The sequence below is a fragment of the Coffea arabica genome, chromosome 1e (assembly GCF_036785885.1).
Source record: "Coffea arabica cultivar ET-39 chromosome 1e, Coffea Arabica ET-39 HiFi, whole genome shotgun sequence".
NCBI classification, from domain to species: Eukaryota; Viridiplantae; Streptophyta; class Magnoliopsida; order Gentianales; family Rubiaceae; genus Coffea; species Coffea arabica.
The window spans coordinates 26881182-26895420 of NC_092311.1; the positions used below are offsets into that span (position 1 = coordinate 26881182).

At 40.1% G+C, this 14239-nt stretch overlaps 1 long non-coding RNA gene across 2 annotated transcripts; it reads right to left on the reverse strand.

Moving 5' to 3' along the window:
- Positions 1 to 3303: 3303 nt before the first annotated feature.
- LOC113694582 (uncharacterized) lies at positions 3304 to 7661 on the reverse strand. Of its 2 annotated transcripts, XR_011816289.1 has the most exons (4): positions 7323 to 7661; positions 6764 to 6890; positions 4270 to 4329; positions 3304 to 3491 (listed from the first exon to the last, which is right to left on the reverse strand). It is a non-coding gene; the product is annotated as an uncharacterized lncRNA (long non-coding RNA). The 2 variants fall into 2 exon arrangements; XR_011816288.1 differs by having other exon boundaries at positions 6764 to 7661.
- Between the last annotated feature and the right edge of the window lie 6578 nt (positions 7662 to 14239).

Consider the following 14239-nt stretch of genomic DNA (forward strand, 5'->3'; position numbering starts at 1 on the left):
GAGTGAGTTATGGCGTTTTTACTGTTGCTGTTTTTGGTGAACAGAATGTGCGAACTGCGATAGTAATTGTCTGTTTTGACTGGAATTGGTTTGGATTTTGTTGTTGGTGTCTTCTGATGAAATGTATCTTGATGCCTTAGCTTTCATATGCCTTTGGAATCAATGCATTTGGACCTGTATAGACTGAATTGGACTGATTACAGTTTTGTGTGATTTGGGAACCTGCAATTTCGGTTCTGGGTTGGTTTTCTGCATTTTTGACCTAGTTGTGCTAGGATTTGGACTGAGTGGCCTTCTACATTGTTGTAGCCCTGTCTTTTAGCTTCGAGATGGTGGGTCTTATGCCCTCATCCGATAAGCGTAGCGCATTTTGTGCCATTACCGCATTTGGAGGCCAAGAACTGTTTTTGTTGTTGGGACAAATGAGTTCCATGTCTTGATTTTCTGGTTTGCTTATATACCTATATATGCATATGAAACCCTATTGGGGTTGTGTTTGGCTTGGCTTTATGACTCGTTATCGAGTCTTATGGTATTTGTTTACATATTCTAGGGCGTGACGTTAGTGCACGACGTACTAGGGACGACGGTGCATGAAACCTCACTTGCTTACTTGGTGAGTATACTACTCACTTGGATTTATAATGTGGCTTTGCTATATGTGATTGTGATGCCTTGAAGGCTTGTTTTGCTATTGGAAATGATTAGGGTGAGGGTGTACTTGACCGCCCTCATTCCTTTTATTCTTGTGACCGATTGTTTACCGTTTCACTGTATTACTGTACTGCTATATGAATTCTTGGATTTCAATCATGGAAATTGTTTGGGTGTTGGTTGGACGAGTATCCAACGGCCCTACTGTACTGAGCTCGACCCCGTTGGCATTCACTTGAATCGAGCCAGCGAGGGCTCGTGAAAATTGACTAGCCACGGGGACTGAAATGGGAATCTTGTGGTAATGAGACCCTTGGTTCCGGTGTACTCGAGTATCACCTAAAGCTACTGCTTGGAGTGCGGGCCCGGTTGGGGTATGATGGGTGGAAGGAATGGAAGTGAAGTGAAGTCTACGGTTTGGTACTTTTAACATTGACGGAGGGTCAATGAGGTTGGATCAAGAATGTAAGCGTGGAAATGGGCTCTTGAGAGCCGTCCGTATCCTTTTACTGAATTGTTTTGCTTCTTATTTGAATATTTGCAATGAACGATTATGCTTAAGTGATCTTGGTTGATTGTGTGATAGTTGCTCACTGAGCTTTAGCTCACACCATTCCATTTGTTTTCCTTACAGGAAAATAATCACTTTTGGAAGCTCATACTTGTTGGTTGTCAAATTGAGCCATGTATATGTCTATTTTGATAGCTCTTTGCATGAAACCCTAATGTATGTTGGGTTCATCTTTTGGATTGGCAAACCGAACCTTGTATGCCTATGATGAATAGTTTTTGACATGCCGATGTGGTTGTAAAAGTGGAATGGCTATGTATTAAGGTTTGGTGGGATCTCGGATTCCACTATTCCAGGCATGAGTCATCGTTTTCATGTTCTTATGATTTTGTTATTTTGGTTCTTGTGGCTTGTTCGAGCGCTCTTTTATTTTCCCGAAACGTTCTAGATCGCGTGTAACTGCCCGTAGTCCTGGCGAGAGCTGGGCAGGCAGTCCGCTAACCCCTTTGGTTCGCCTTAGGGGAAGGTGGGGCTGTCACAGATAATCATATGCACAAATACACCAACTAACGTCATGTCACAATAATATAAGGGCAAATGAAAAGAAAAGGCGATATCGTCCTAGTTTCAGTTGAATAACCCCGTCCGGTCTCTCACGTCACTTACTATCCAAACTAGATATCCATTGACCTCTTGTGCTCATTCTAGCCAGACAAAGCCTGTTCATGTTCCCAAAATACAAGTCTCAAGTACCTAGTACCTAGCATCGCCTCAACTCTGGAGTACTCGGGCACAAGAATCCGAAATAAGATAATTCACAGCTCGAGCTGGCCAGTCCCAAGAGTAAACTATCTACATTCGAAATTCCTACCTGACGTACCTATCTATGGTCCTCAGATGTCATAAGAACATTTAAGACCTATAACAATTCACAATTCATAGCTTATGCTCGAACGAGCACTTAATCCTTCATACCTACTCACCACTCAGTCCAGGCTCACTCCGCGCAGAGACCACGTGAAACAGGCACTGATACCACCTGTGACAGCCCCACCTCCCCCTAAGGCGAACCAGAGGGTTCGGCGGATCGCCTGCCCAACTCTCGCCGGAACTCAGTCGAACCTCAATCAAATCCGAAATAAAACCACAAGATCAAACGAAATAACAATCCAAAACTTAAAGCGAAACTTATATACATTTCTATCTCAAAAGGAAGTACAAATATCGAATATACAAAGGTTCTCAATTCGTCATACATCCAGCCCGTGCCAAGCACTAGGGCGAGAACCATTACAAAACAAAAAAACTAGACTAGGCTAACCTACACTGGGCTCTCGTCCTTGCTCGCATCCCCCTGTTAAGGAAAACAAAACTAAAGGGGTGAGCTAAAAGCTCAGTGACGTTCCGAACACATATTCAACAACAAAGCCAATACATTAACCATCAATAATCAATAATTCAAGAAACATTTACAATGGAAAGCGATAATAACACATACATTAAAAGGATACGGGCTCACAGGGAGCCATTTGTTCGATCGTTCGTTCGTTCTCCTGTCTTTCCCCTTATTCCTCCAATCATTTGAAAATGCATTTTTGTAAGTAAAACCCTCGTTCGATCGTTCATTTCATTCACCCCCTCTTGGACGTTGGCCAGGCTCTACCAACCTACAAGGTAATACCCGAGTATACCAACGTTCACACCCAGGGTCACCATATCGCCCGACCGAGTCGGCTTCTGGCTCGAGTCGATCGGTAACGAAGGGCAGGGCCCAGTTCAGTCAAAAGGCTTACATCATGCACAACTAATGTATCAATCATTAAATCGTTGAAAATTTCACGTTTCATTTAGGTCGAGCGCGATAAAGTACACGCTCGCCTAGAAAATTCGTTTTGAAAATCATTGGAAACACTTAACACATTATCAAACAATAACAACAACTCATGAAGTCAAGGAGAATATAACAAACAAGGAACATGTGACAGCCCCACCTCTCCCTAGGGCGAACCCTAGGGTATCAGCGGACTGCCTGCCCAGCTCTCGCCGGGGCTCAGTCGATCAAAGTACTAATAACTCAAATGAAGCGGACGAAACATCTTCCATGCAAGGGAGTGTAACCCAAAATAAAATATAATCACTTCACCAATTCTCCAAAAGCTTAGGATACATATAGCCAAAAGTCAACTTACATAACAAGAGTTGAACTTATAGGTTTAAGCTTACAGGAGTCAAAAGTAAGGTCTACTTAAGTAAAAGGTTACACTCTCAAATACAAGTCCAAAATAATGTAAAGCTAAGAAAGCTCTTGATCAAATCCATCCCCGATCTGTTAAGGAAAACAAAAGGAGTGGGGTGAGCTAACGCCCAGTGAGGTTCCAAGTAAAACGATTAAACACATAGCCAAATAAGGTCACAAAATAATCAAATAAACTCCGTACAGTAAGACAGTAATTTAATCACAGTTCAATTAAAGGATACGGGTGGCTTTCAAAAGCCAATAACCACTGGAGCTTGATCATAACTGGATCCGTTGACTCTCCGTTAACGTTTGTATTCATAAAATGCAAGTCCGTAGAACACCGCTTTCACCAATCTCCGTCCACCAATTAACCCCCTACCGGGCCCGCACGTCACAAACAGTAGTTTGGTAATACTCAAGTATTCCAGGAATCCAAGATTCCAAAGAAACAGAATCAAGTCGAGGATTTTACCACTGGTGGTGTTGGGCAACACAACAAGCAAGCTCAATGGCTATACTTCACCAGGGACCTCCAAACATCAGTCCCCAAGGTTTATCGGCCTTCTTGACCAAGCCCTTACTGGATCCATACAACCGACTCACCTAAGAGGTTGGGTACCCAAACAGTAGCAGTAGTTGATGGGATATCACCCAAACAACTCAAACACAGTCATGTATATAGCGAAATCTCATCTCATAATAACAGTATACAGAGGCTCATTGGAAAACAAGGGAGGTCGAGTGCGATAAAGTACACGCTCGCCTCCATTTTATCAAAACAGTATTTGGCTCCAACCGTCATAAATCAAGTATTTCAGATATTCAGATATTTCACATAACGGGTAGCAAGAAGTGGAACACTCACCAAAGATGTAGTGCCTTTACGGATCACGGTCAGGTATTACTCCTTGTGTGGAGTTCAACTCTACGATAAAACGTCATTTAAGAACTTGAAATCAATTAGGGTTCAAGTTTCTTTTAAAGAAAATCAAGTAATTGAAAGTCATTTGGGGAATATTCGTAAAACTCATGCTCGCTCTTAAAACTTTGAAACTTTGAAGCGATTAAACTTTGAAATTCCCATTTGAGTCGAAGAGAGGAGGAAAATGTGTTTCTATTAGTCGTTACTTTCATTTTTCCAAGGTTACAAGGTTTGGCCGAATTCTAACTTATATACCTCTATGAGCGAAGACTTGAATACCCTAGATGATTCGAGTTCAATTCGACCTCAAATCTTCGCTCAAACTACGAGTATACACGTCTCACCTTCGAGTGAAAATTTGGGCAGCATTCCCCTTTGTATTTAGCTATTTTCCAGCCATTTATGGCTTCATTATTTTTCTCAATTCAGCCCTAAAATCACACACAAATAATCTTACCACAATAGCCTTTCACTAGGCTCAATGTCATCCACACACAAGACAATTTTAGCATGTAAGCTTCACTTGGAAATTCAGAAATGGTGGCTAAAAGCTAAGTACAAGTCTTGACCGCTTTAATTAAGGTAACTTGTTAAAAGAGTAAAACTTTGAGGAAATGAGAGATACATTAGCGAGAGAAGTTCAATAGGGATATCTTTGATGTCAAGGAAGTGGAAAAATCAAGGTGAGAGGTTGGAAGTAGGCCGTCTGAGGTTTTAAAGTCAAGAAGCCCGTTTCTATGCTTCAGGAATCTACGGAGATGAATAGTAACAGTAAACTTTAAAAATTCGCAACTCGAGTTCCACAAATCAAACAATTATGAAAGTTATACTGTTGTAAAATAGATTTTTAGTATTATCACATCCCAGAAAACACTTTTCAAAGATTCAAATCACAAATAGGCCAAATATTCGATCCAAGTCAAAAATTCATTTTCCTGAAGAAACGGGACATTCAAGCAGGACAGCCTACTTTGAGGAGTCACGGAAAGCAGTACACATGGAGGAAAAATATGAAATTTTTACAGAACAAAGGCCCATGATTCTAGTTTCAAATGCCACTGACAGTACCTCAATCGGATTTTCCTACACCAAGATATAAGTATTTTACTGAGACTGGTCCGTGAAATCCAAAAATCTGAAAACTCATTTTTCACTTGTGAAAAACTCCTTTTTCTCTTTTAAAACCACAAGACTTTTATTCAAACCGTCCATACATTTAAGTATGACATTCATACCAGTAATTTTAACATAATTTAAGCGTCAAATTTCAATAGAAACCAAAGAAATATACATATATTCCAAGTTTAAAGTCTTGTAAGATGTTTAGACTAAGATTAAATCATTTTCTATCCAATATTCAAGGATTAAGGCAAATGAACTCTTCATTTGTTCCATTTAAGCTAAACCAGATTCTAAGTTGTTTGTAGTTTGGGTTTTGTTCCACTACACCAGCCCCTCACATTAATAGTCTTTAAAAATAGTCATGAACACAATATTACATCATTAGAAGCCACTTTACGTATATAACTATCGTAACTTTCCACTCAATCGCGTTAGTTTAACCCTACTCGTGGAACTAGGTATATCCATTAAATCTGAGAACAATCATAGCTATCATTTATGAAAGCTTACAAGATTGGAAATTAGAAGAAATGTTAGTTAAAAGTTGGTTTCCTCACGGCATCATCAAAGCTGCATGCATGTGAAACAAAAGGAAAGGCAACGAGGAAGTCAGCTTTGCCATCCTCTGGTATTTCAATCATAACTAGAGCTATGCTTATCAGATTGAGGCAAACTTTATAGCGTTTCTAAGCTAAGATATAGACCTATATTTTTTATGAAGACACCAACACCCAGTTCTCATATTTTCAGGGTCAAAAATGGCCGGACAGAAACACATCCTGCTTCACTCTCTCGGACAGCAACCACAAAATTAATCCAGTGTCGTTACTTCAAATTTTGTCAAAACTCTATTCTTTCACTTGCTTAAAGCTCTAAATACTTAAGGTATATTCAGTCCAGCATATACAAGATGAGTAACTCATAATTTCAGCATGTTGTTCGGCCAAAATCACACACAAAATCTGTCATCAGCTGTTGCATCATTCAACGAAGTTTTCTAGCAGTATAACAGTTCAACTTTGATGTTTTCTCAAATATTTCCTTTCAGGTTCATGCTCCAACTAGAAGTATAAAACATATCTTATCAAGCTACAAAGTAGCCTTAAACAGAACATATGAGGTTTACAACTAAAATTCGAAGGAAGATTGATTAAAAGTCCTTTTCTCTCTCTCTCTCGGCCTTCCTAGCAGGTTCCATCAGCTTTAATCAGAATTTTGCCATTAGTTTTTCCATTATGCTCTCAAATCTAACTTGCAATCATATTAAACATGAGACAGATCATAATACGTGAGTTCCAGTCACAATTTAGCAAACCTTTTAGAGAAATAACCAAAATTGCAGCTTTTCCCTCTCGATTTGCTATGCAGAAAATTCCAGCTTTTGAGATTGCTTTGAAGTCAATCTTTTCTTGCTTTTAGCTCCTCAAATAACACATGGATGACTGGATTAGGAAGATGGCAGTTATATGAAGTGAGTTTTTGACTAAACTAACAAAATTTTCTAGAGATAAAGCTGGAAATTTCCAGCTTCATCTTATGATCCTTCATGTAGTGTCCAAACAGAAATTCAGCAAAGTTTCTTCATATTTTACACTCATTCCACTTGAGTTCAGGTCAAGTACTGCACCAAGTTCAAGATATGTATACTATGGAATATATATAATGCATGAAGACATAATCTAACACATTTTGAAGGAGAAATGACTCAAAAATTGCAGCTTTTTATCATCGGGTGGCATGCAATAACTTTGAACAGAATTTTCCAGCTTTGAACAACTTTTATCGGTGAATTCCTTCCTTTCTCAGTTCTAGTTCATCCCAAGGAATTATTACCCAGGCATAGCAGGAAAATGAAGAAGAGCTTAATTAATTACATATTGTCTCTTCACGGTTTAGATTGGAACAAGATTTCTGGTTTTCTTTTGTTTCCCTCTCTCTATTCCTTGGTTAAATGAGCTGGAGTTTCTCTTGTTTCTTGGCTGGTGTTCATGGTTGGAGAAGGTAAGAGAGGTCTCTATTTTTCCTTCTTGTTGTTTCTCGATTTTAGGCAACAGGGGAAGTGAATGGAACCCTCTCGGTCACCGCCCAACTAGTGCACAAATGAATTTCTTAGCTCCTCTCATTCGGTCATCACCTCACGTAGCAAATAAATGGGCAGCTGTCTTAACAGGTACCGCACAATCTAGAAGCCAATTCCTATTGGTTTTCTCCCTTCCACCACTTGGACTTAGCAGATAATTTCTCTTTATTGTCTCTCTTTCGGTCACTACTTATTCAGCAAATTTGGTGATGCATTCCTTCTTGGCAGCTGTCTCAACTCACCGCCCCAATCTCAGTTAATTTCTACACTTCACCGCTTAGACAAGTAGATGGTTGCTGGCTTCTATTCGGTTCCTATCAATTAAATTTTTATTCCTCTCTCGGTTTTGGTCTTCTGAATTCTGATAGCTTATGCCTTGGCCACCTGGTAGTTAGTCTAAAATTTAAGGTTAGTTTGGTCTTTTAATTGTAGCTTATTTTCTCACTACGGCCTGATTTATTTATTTATTATTTTTTTTTATGAATTCATGCATGGACTCGTAACTTCATTTGTATTTTCGTGAAAAAATTTTGACACCTTTAGCTCTAAGAAAAATTATTAGACATGTACCGATTGAACTTCTAGTATAGTTTACGTGTCCAGTTGTATTTGTTTGCAAATAACATAAATTACAATATGCATGCCATATATGTATTTAATTCATAAAATTTTTCTATACTATCCTAGAATCTTTTCTAAATTCTCAATTCTATAAAGATTCAATTAGGCCGTTAATTTAATCCTTTCTTCGTTATGCATAATGTTCCCAATATCAAAGTAAATAAATGAAATAAATTTAGGGCATCCATAAATTTTTTTTTTCCGGGTCTTCACAGAACACTCACCTATGTACGCAAAACAACATGCAAAATATTCTTCCGGATATTATCCTTAGTCACCGAGAAAACCTAAGATTAAACGAGAAAGAATATTACAGCTCATCTAGCACAAACAATTAGGTGAAATCAAAGAAATTCAACAATTGATGAGTAGAACGTATAAAAAGACTTTAAAGTGAAACGAGGACATTTGGACCCGTGGACAAGAACAATTAGGGTTTCGTAGACCAAACGTAAAACCAAACTAAAGACAAGTCGGAATCCAACTACATAGGCTAAGAAATACTGTTTTCGGAATCGTTTATATGGTTCAAAATCATCTCATATTCAAGTAGATATTATACACTAAAGGTCTTAATGAAATTCATGAAAAAAAAAAGAAGTCAAAATACCCAAGAAAACCCTTTGGGTAAGAGTAAGTACACATTTGGAGTTTCCAATTGAAGAAGGATCATGTTTTAAGATGGAAAACGGTCATAGTATTAGTATTTGCCAAACGAAAAATATACAAGTTCAAATAGAAACTTAGCCCTCGAGCGAAAATTTGGGCAGCACGCCCTTTGTATTTACCTATTTCCCAACCATTTATGGCTTCATTATTTTCCTCAATCAATCCCAACATTACACACAACATAAATAGCCACTCAATAGGCTCAATGTCATATGATTACCAAATCAAGCTAGGACATGCGCGGAAATGACGTTTATGTTGCAAAACAAAAGGCAGATTTGTTGTTGCTTAGCGGAACTAACACAATTGAAGCGACACTAGTCAGATTGAGGTGAATTTTACACCGTTTCGAAGCTAAGAGAAAGGGCTACAATGTTGAAGAAGGCCACTCAATCCAGTTTGCAATGTATCTAGGTCTAATTTACCAAAACAACCCCAGATTTTTCAGTTCGCAGTTCAACTAGCAGTCCTGATTCATTCAATCATATCTCAACACATACAACTCCAATTCAAGTGATTCCAAAACCATTTGAAAGCTAACATACAAGATATAAGTCTTAAAAAGACATCGACAACCAAATCAGTAGTATTCCTGGTCAAAACAACCAATTACAAAAGCTGATTAGCATGTTCGGATAGAAACAGGGCAGCAGGGGTATTTTGGTCTTTTCACTGGCTACGTTGCTCCGATTGAGCTGAAATTTTTTGGGCTACCATAAAACATCATTCTATACAACTTTCATGTTTTGTGTTAAGGCCAAATCAGCCTATAACTAGGTGTAAGCGTATCGGGCAGAATTGGGGAAAAATGAAACCCTAATCTGGAATTTTCAGCACAAAGTGGAAATTTTCCGCAATTAGCTACAATTTACGCACAATAGCTTCATTCTAAGTTATCCCAAGTCATCACCCATGGCCACACAATATTAAACATATGAAAACAGAAAAATTCAAGAATAAATATAAAAGTCACCAATCTCAACTAAAAGTCATGAAATCTTTCACCAAATCACATCTTTGACTAACACAAGCTACCAATTTAACATTAGCAAGACCAAAGAATGAACTCCTTAGCTACTCACCTTGCAACTCAAGAGAAAAGCCAACTAAGCATCTTTGTTTCTCAAACCACTTCACCAACTACCTCAAGACCACTTAGCAAAGGGATTTTATGGAGTGATTTGAAGTTTTATCGGTTTGAGTTGAAGATTGGAGCAAGATTATGAAGTAGGAAGTTGGAGGATTTTTTTCTTTTCTTGAGCAAGAGGTTCGGCCAAAGGGGAGCAAAATGTGATGAATTTTTGGTCAAATTTTGATTAAATGATAAAGTAGGAAAGTTAGTCAAAGTCCAAGAATAAATGGCATGGTGACACTTGTAACCTTTTGGCCCTAAAGCTTATCCTTTTTCCCCCCAAGGCTAATCCAACAATAATCTAACTAAGTAACCTCTTATCACCTACTAAATTAATCCCAGTATACAAAACATAACCTAATTGGTTGAATTTTTTCAAACTTTCCGCACTAGCGGGTCTCACGTCCGATATACGCTCTTAATTTCTCAAAAACGAACCGATACTAGAAAAATCATCTAAAAACTATATTTACTCATAAAAATTACCTGGAAGATTTTCCTAATAAAGAAAATGCAGAATAACATGCAATTAATTAACATAAAACCTAGAAAATAAGAAAATGTACAGGTTCTCACAACCGACATGTCCTTCAACTTCATCTTTTCTCCCAGAGTGTTAACTAGAAAAGCTAAATAACCGCATGCCCCACGACTAAGCAATTTCCTAGCCCTTATTCTCGAAATGAGAGCAGATGAGGCTAACATCCCCCTTACGTCTAACTTTAAAGTTGTCTCACCTGGTATGCAAAACTCTACCACCTTCATCCTACAATCTACCCGAGCATGGTAATAAGCTAGCCAATCTATACCTAGAATAACATCGTACCCCTTAATGGCTAGACTAATGAGGTCGACTACCAATTTCCGTTCACCAACCCAAATATCACAGTTTCTGTACACCTCATTCGCAAGTAAAGTTTGGTTCCCCGCAGGTGTTCTTACTTCTAAGTCATAAGGTAGCCTTTCAACTTTCATGTCAATTCCAAGCATAAATGTAGGGTTAACAAAAGAATGAGTGGCACCGGGGTCTATCAAAATTTTGGCTAACCGATGAAAAACAGGGATCGTACCTTCCACTACCTCCGTTGGTTCAGGCACCGATTGTTGGTCCAGCGAATACACTTTGGCCGGAACCCTCGACCTGGTACCTCCGACATTGGTCGGCTTTGGGTTTGACTTGGCAGTCAGCTGAGTATCACTGATCAACGGGCAGTTGACTATCTGGTGCTCCGTACTTCCACACCTTAGGCACTTCCGAGCCTTTCTCCAGCATTCTTCCTCTGTATGGTTCGGTTTCCAGCAATATCCGCACGTTATTCGGGAAGTGGAGGTTTGGCCTCCCTGTGGAATGCCTCTACCTTGTCCCCTACCACTTTGGCCTCCCCTCTGGGCACCTCCTCTCTAAGCACCTCCCCTAAATGAACTCGAAAACCGTCCACCTCCAGCCCCACGACCGGATTTAGTGGGTGACATGTTCCGATCACTCCGCGCTGACCCTTGATCCCCACTAGGTGCCCCTCTCCGTTTTGCGTGAAAATTTCTCACTTGTGCCCTGGCAGTCTCTATCCTTTGGGCCTTCTCCAAAACCTCCGTAAACGTATTAATCTGGACCGCCGACAAGGCCTTTTGTATCTCCACGTTGAGCCCTTGCACAAATCTCCGTACCCTTCTTTGCTCCGTAGCTATCAGTTCAGGAGCAAATTTTGATAATTTCATAAATTGAGTCTCATACTCAGCTACACTAGAAGTTCCCTGCCGGAGCTTAATAAAATCGTCCTCTCTCCTTTCCTGGAAGATAGGTGGAAGGTATTTCTCGTTAAACTCCTGTACAAAGTTAAACTAGGTCCACGCAGTTCCCTCTCTCTCCCATTTGGCCCTAATTACATTCCACCAAGCCCTGGCTGGACCTTCGAACTGGAAAACAGCGAATTGTACTTGCCTATCCTCTGTATAATTTAAAGCGGCAAAGATGTTGATCATGGCCTCTAGCCATCTCTCAGCTCCTTCCGGGTCTGGTCCTCCGAAGAACTTAGGTGGAGAGAACTTCTGGAATCTCTCTAAGGCCCTATCCTGCCCCATATCGGGATCCCTAGGTTGATTTACAGGGGCTTGACCCTGTTGTTCCACTAAACGGGCCAGAATATTAGTCATTTGTTGGATTGCAGTTGCCACTTGATCTCCCCCTACAGCCTGGGGTCCAGGTTGTGGCTCAATCATTGCCTCTCTCTCTCTCTCTCAGTTCTTGCACCGGTTCCTGTGCTTGTCTACCCCCACGGCCACGACTAGGACAGCGTCCTCGGTTAGTTCCCCTGACTTGACTTCTTCTACCCTCCATGTTTTGGATTTAACTAACTATAGACATATAAACAAGATAAGGTATGGCTCATGTAACACGCTTCAAAAGGGTAAACAGAGGCAATAAAACGTATAATAAACAGGTTCTTTATATACATAGCAAATAAGTCACATATACATGCCAACCTAGACAAGTCAAAGGCTATACTAGCCAAGGAACATAGAATAAAAGAAACCCTATTTACATCTACCGTGACATGTCAAAGTCAAAAATAAAAGGAAACGTGTCGTCCTACTATGTTCCTAACTATCCCACAAAAGTCTCCTCAATCCTAACAAGTCGTCTGGCTAGATGCCGACCCAACCGACTCCGTGGATGCACTCGGCTCCTCCTCCGGGTTCTTCTCAGGATCCTCCTCCGGATCCTTCTCAGGAGCGCCAGGAACATCAGGGACTACAGGCACTTGACCCTCTTCGGCCAAGTCCTGAATCACATCCTCCACCAGAACCTCGCACTCAGTCAGGATATGGCCGGTCTGGTCCCGAATATCTTCAACCACTCGCATAAGGCGTCCAGTAGTCGCCTGAGCCTACTCGCGGAAGGCATCAGTCCGTTGCTGCTCCTCCAAAACCGAGGCCTCCAGCTCTCGGATCCGGGCTCCCTGAACTCGAAGAGCATCCTGGAGACGCTCTATCTCTGACTGGCACCTACGATTGGCGCTACCCAATCGTCTCCGCTGTCGCGCCCCATTTTTTGATAAAATAAATAAATAAATGGTTTTAAAAAAAAATGTATTTCGTGATTGGAAAATGAATTGTGATTTAAAAGAAAGATGGGTCTAAATGGGACTTTTGAAAATGCGACGATTTGACCCAAGAAAAATAGTTCAAAAAGGGTTTTTTATATGAAAAATGGAGTCGCCACTTGGTATAGAGTTAGGGTGTACCAAGTCACCCAAAAAGTGAATTTTTAAGGAAAAAAGTAAGAAACCCTTTTGAACGACTCCTAGTCCACGCAAACAAAGAAAAAGGTTCGGGAGTCACATTTGACGAAGGGGAAGGCAAGGATAAAAATCCAAGGCACCCCTTCGACCTAGCCAAGGCTAGTTGCGTGATTTAATCAAAGATTTTCTTATTTTAACCAAAGAATTTATTACATTTGGATGTACTACATGAATGCAAACCCTATACCTAGGGGTATTGGGGGAAATTTCCCTTCAAAGGTTGAGTGGTGCCAATCACATTAATTGTGAAGCCCAATAACGATCCTTTGAAGAAGTCACGAATAATGCGAGTGGGATGCAAATGAATGGGATGCATGTATGCAATGTGAGGACATGAGTTTGAAAAAGTAATAAAAGATAAGAATGTGTAAATGAAAATGTGCACGTGAGTGGGCAAGGTGCGGTGTGTGAAATGATAATATGAAGTACATGTGTGCTAGTGATGATAAAAGTGTTCGTGTACAAGTGAAGGGATAAAAAAATGCATATGTGCAAATGAGACAAAGTGTTCGTGTGCAAGTGAAGGGATAAAGGTGTACGTGTGCAAATGAGGGGAGAAAATGAAAGTGTAATGATAGAGTGGATGCATGAACCTAGGGAATTCATGCATAATGGGTACGGGGAGACCTAAATCGTGACTCAATTTGCCCTTTGATAGAGAGGATACAAGCGTGCTAAGGCTTGGAAAAAGCCACACTCGTCTATATCCCATATTTAAGGGGACTCTCAAGCAAATGAACCCTATAACTAGCATGAAATGCAAAAATCCTAAAATGGAGGGAAAAGGGGTTCGGGGGGCATGCAAAATGATAAAACTAAAAAGAATGCATGACATGTAATGAACATGCAAACTTGTACTAACGAGGGGAAATCCCTAAGGGTCTAGCGTTGGACTAGCCCATTCTATGAATTCCAACTAGCGTTGGACTAGTGGAAACGATAAAAGAAGCCACAACTAGCGTTGGACTAGTGTGGTGACGTACATTCATC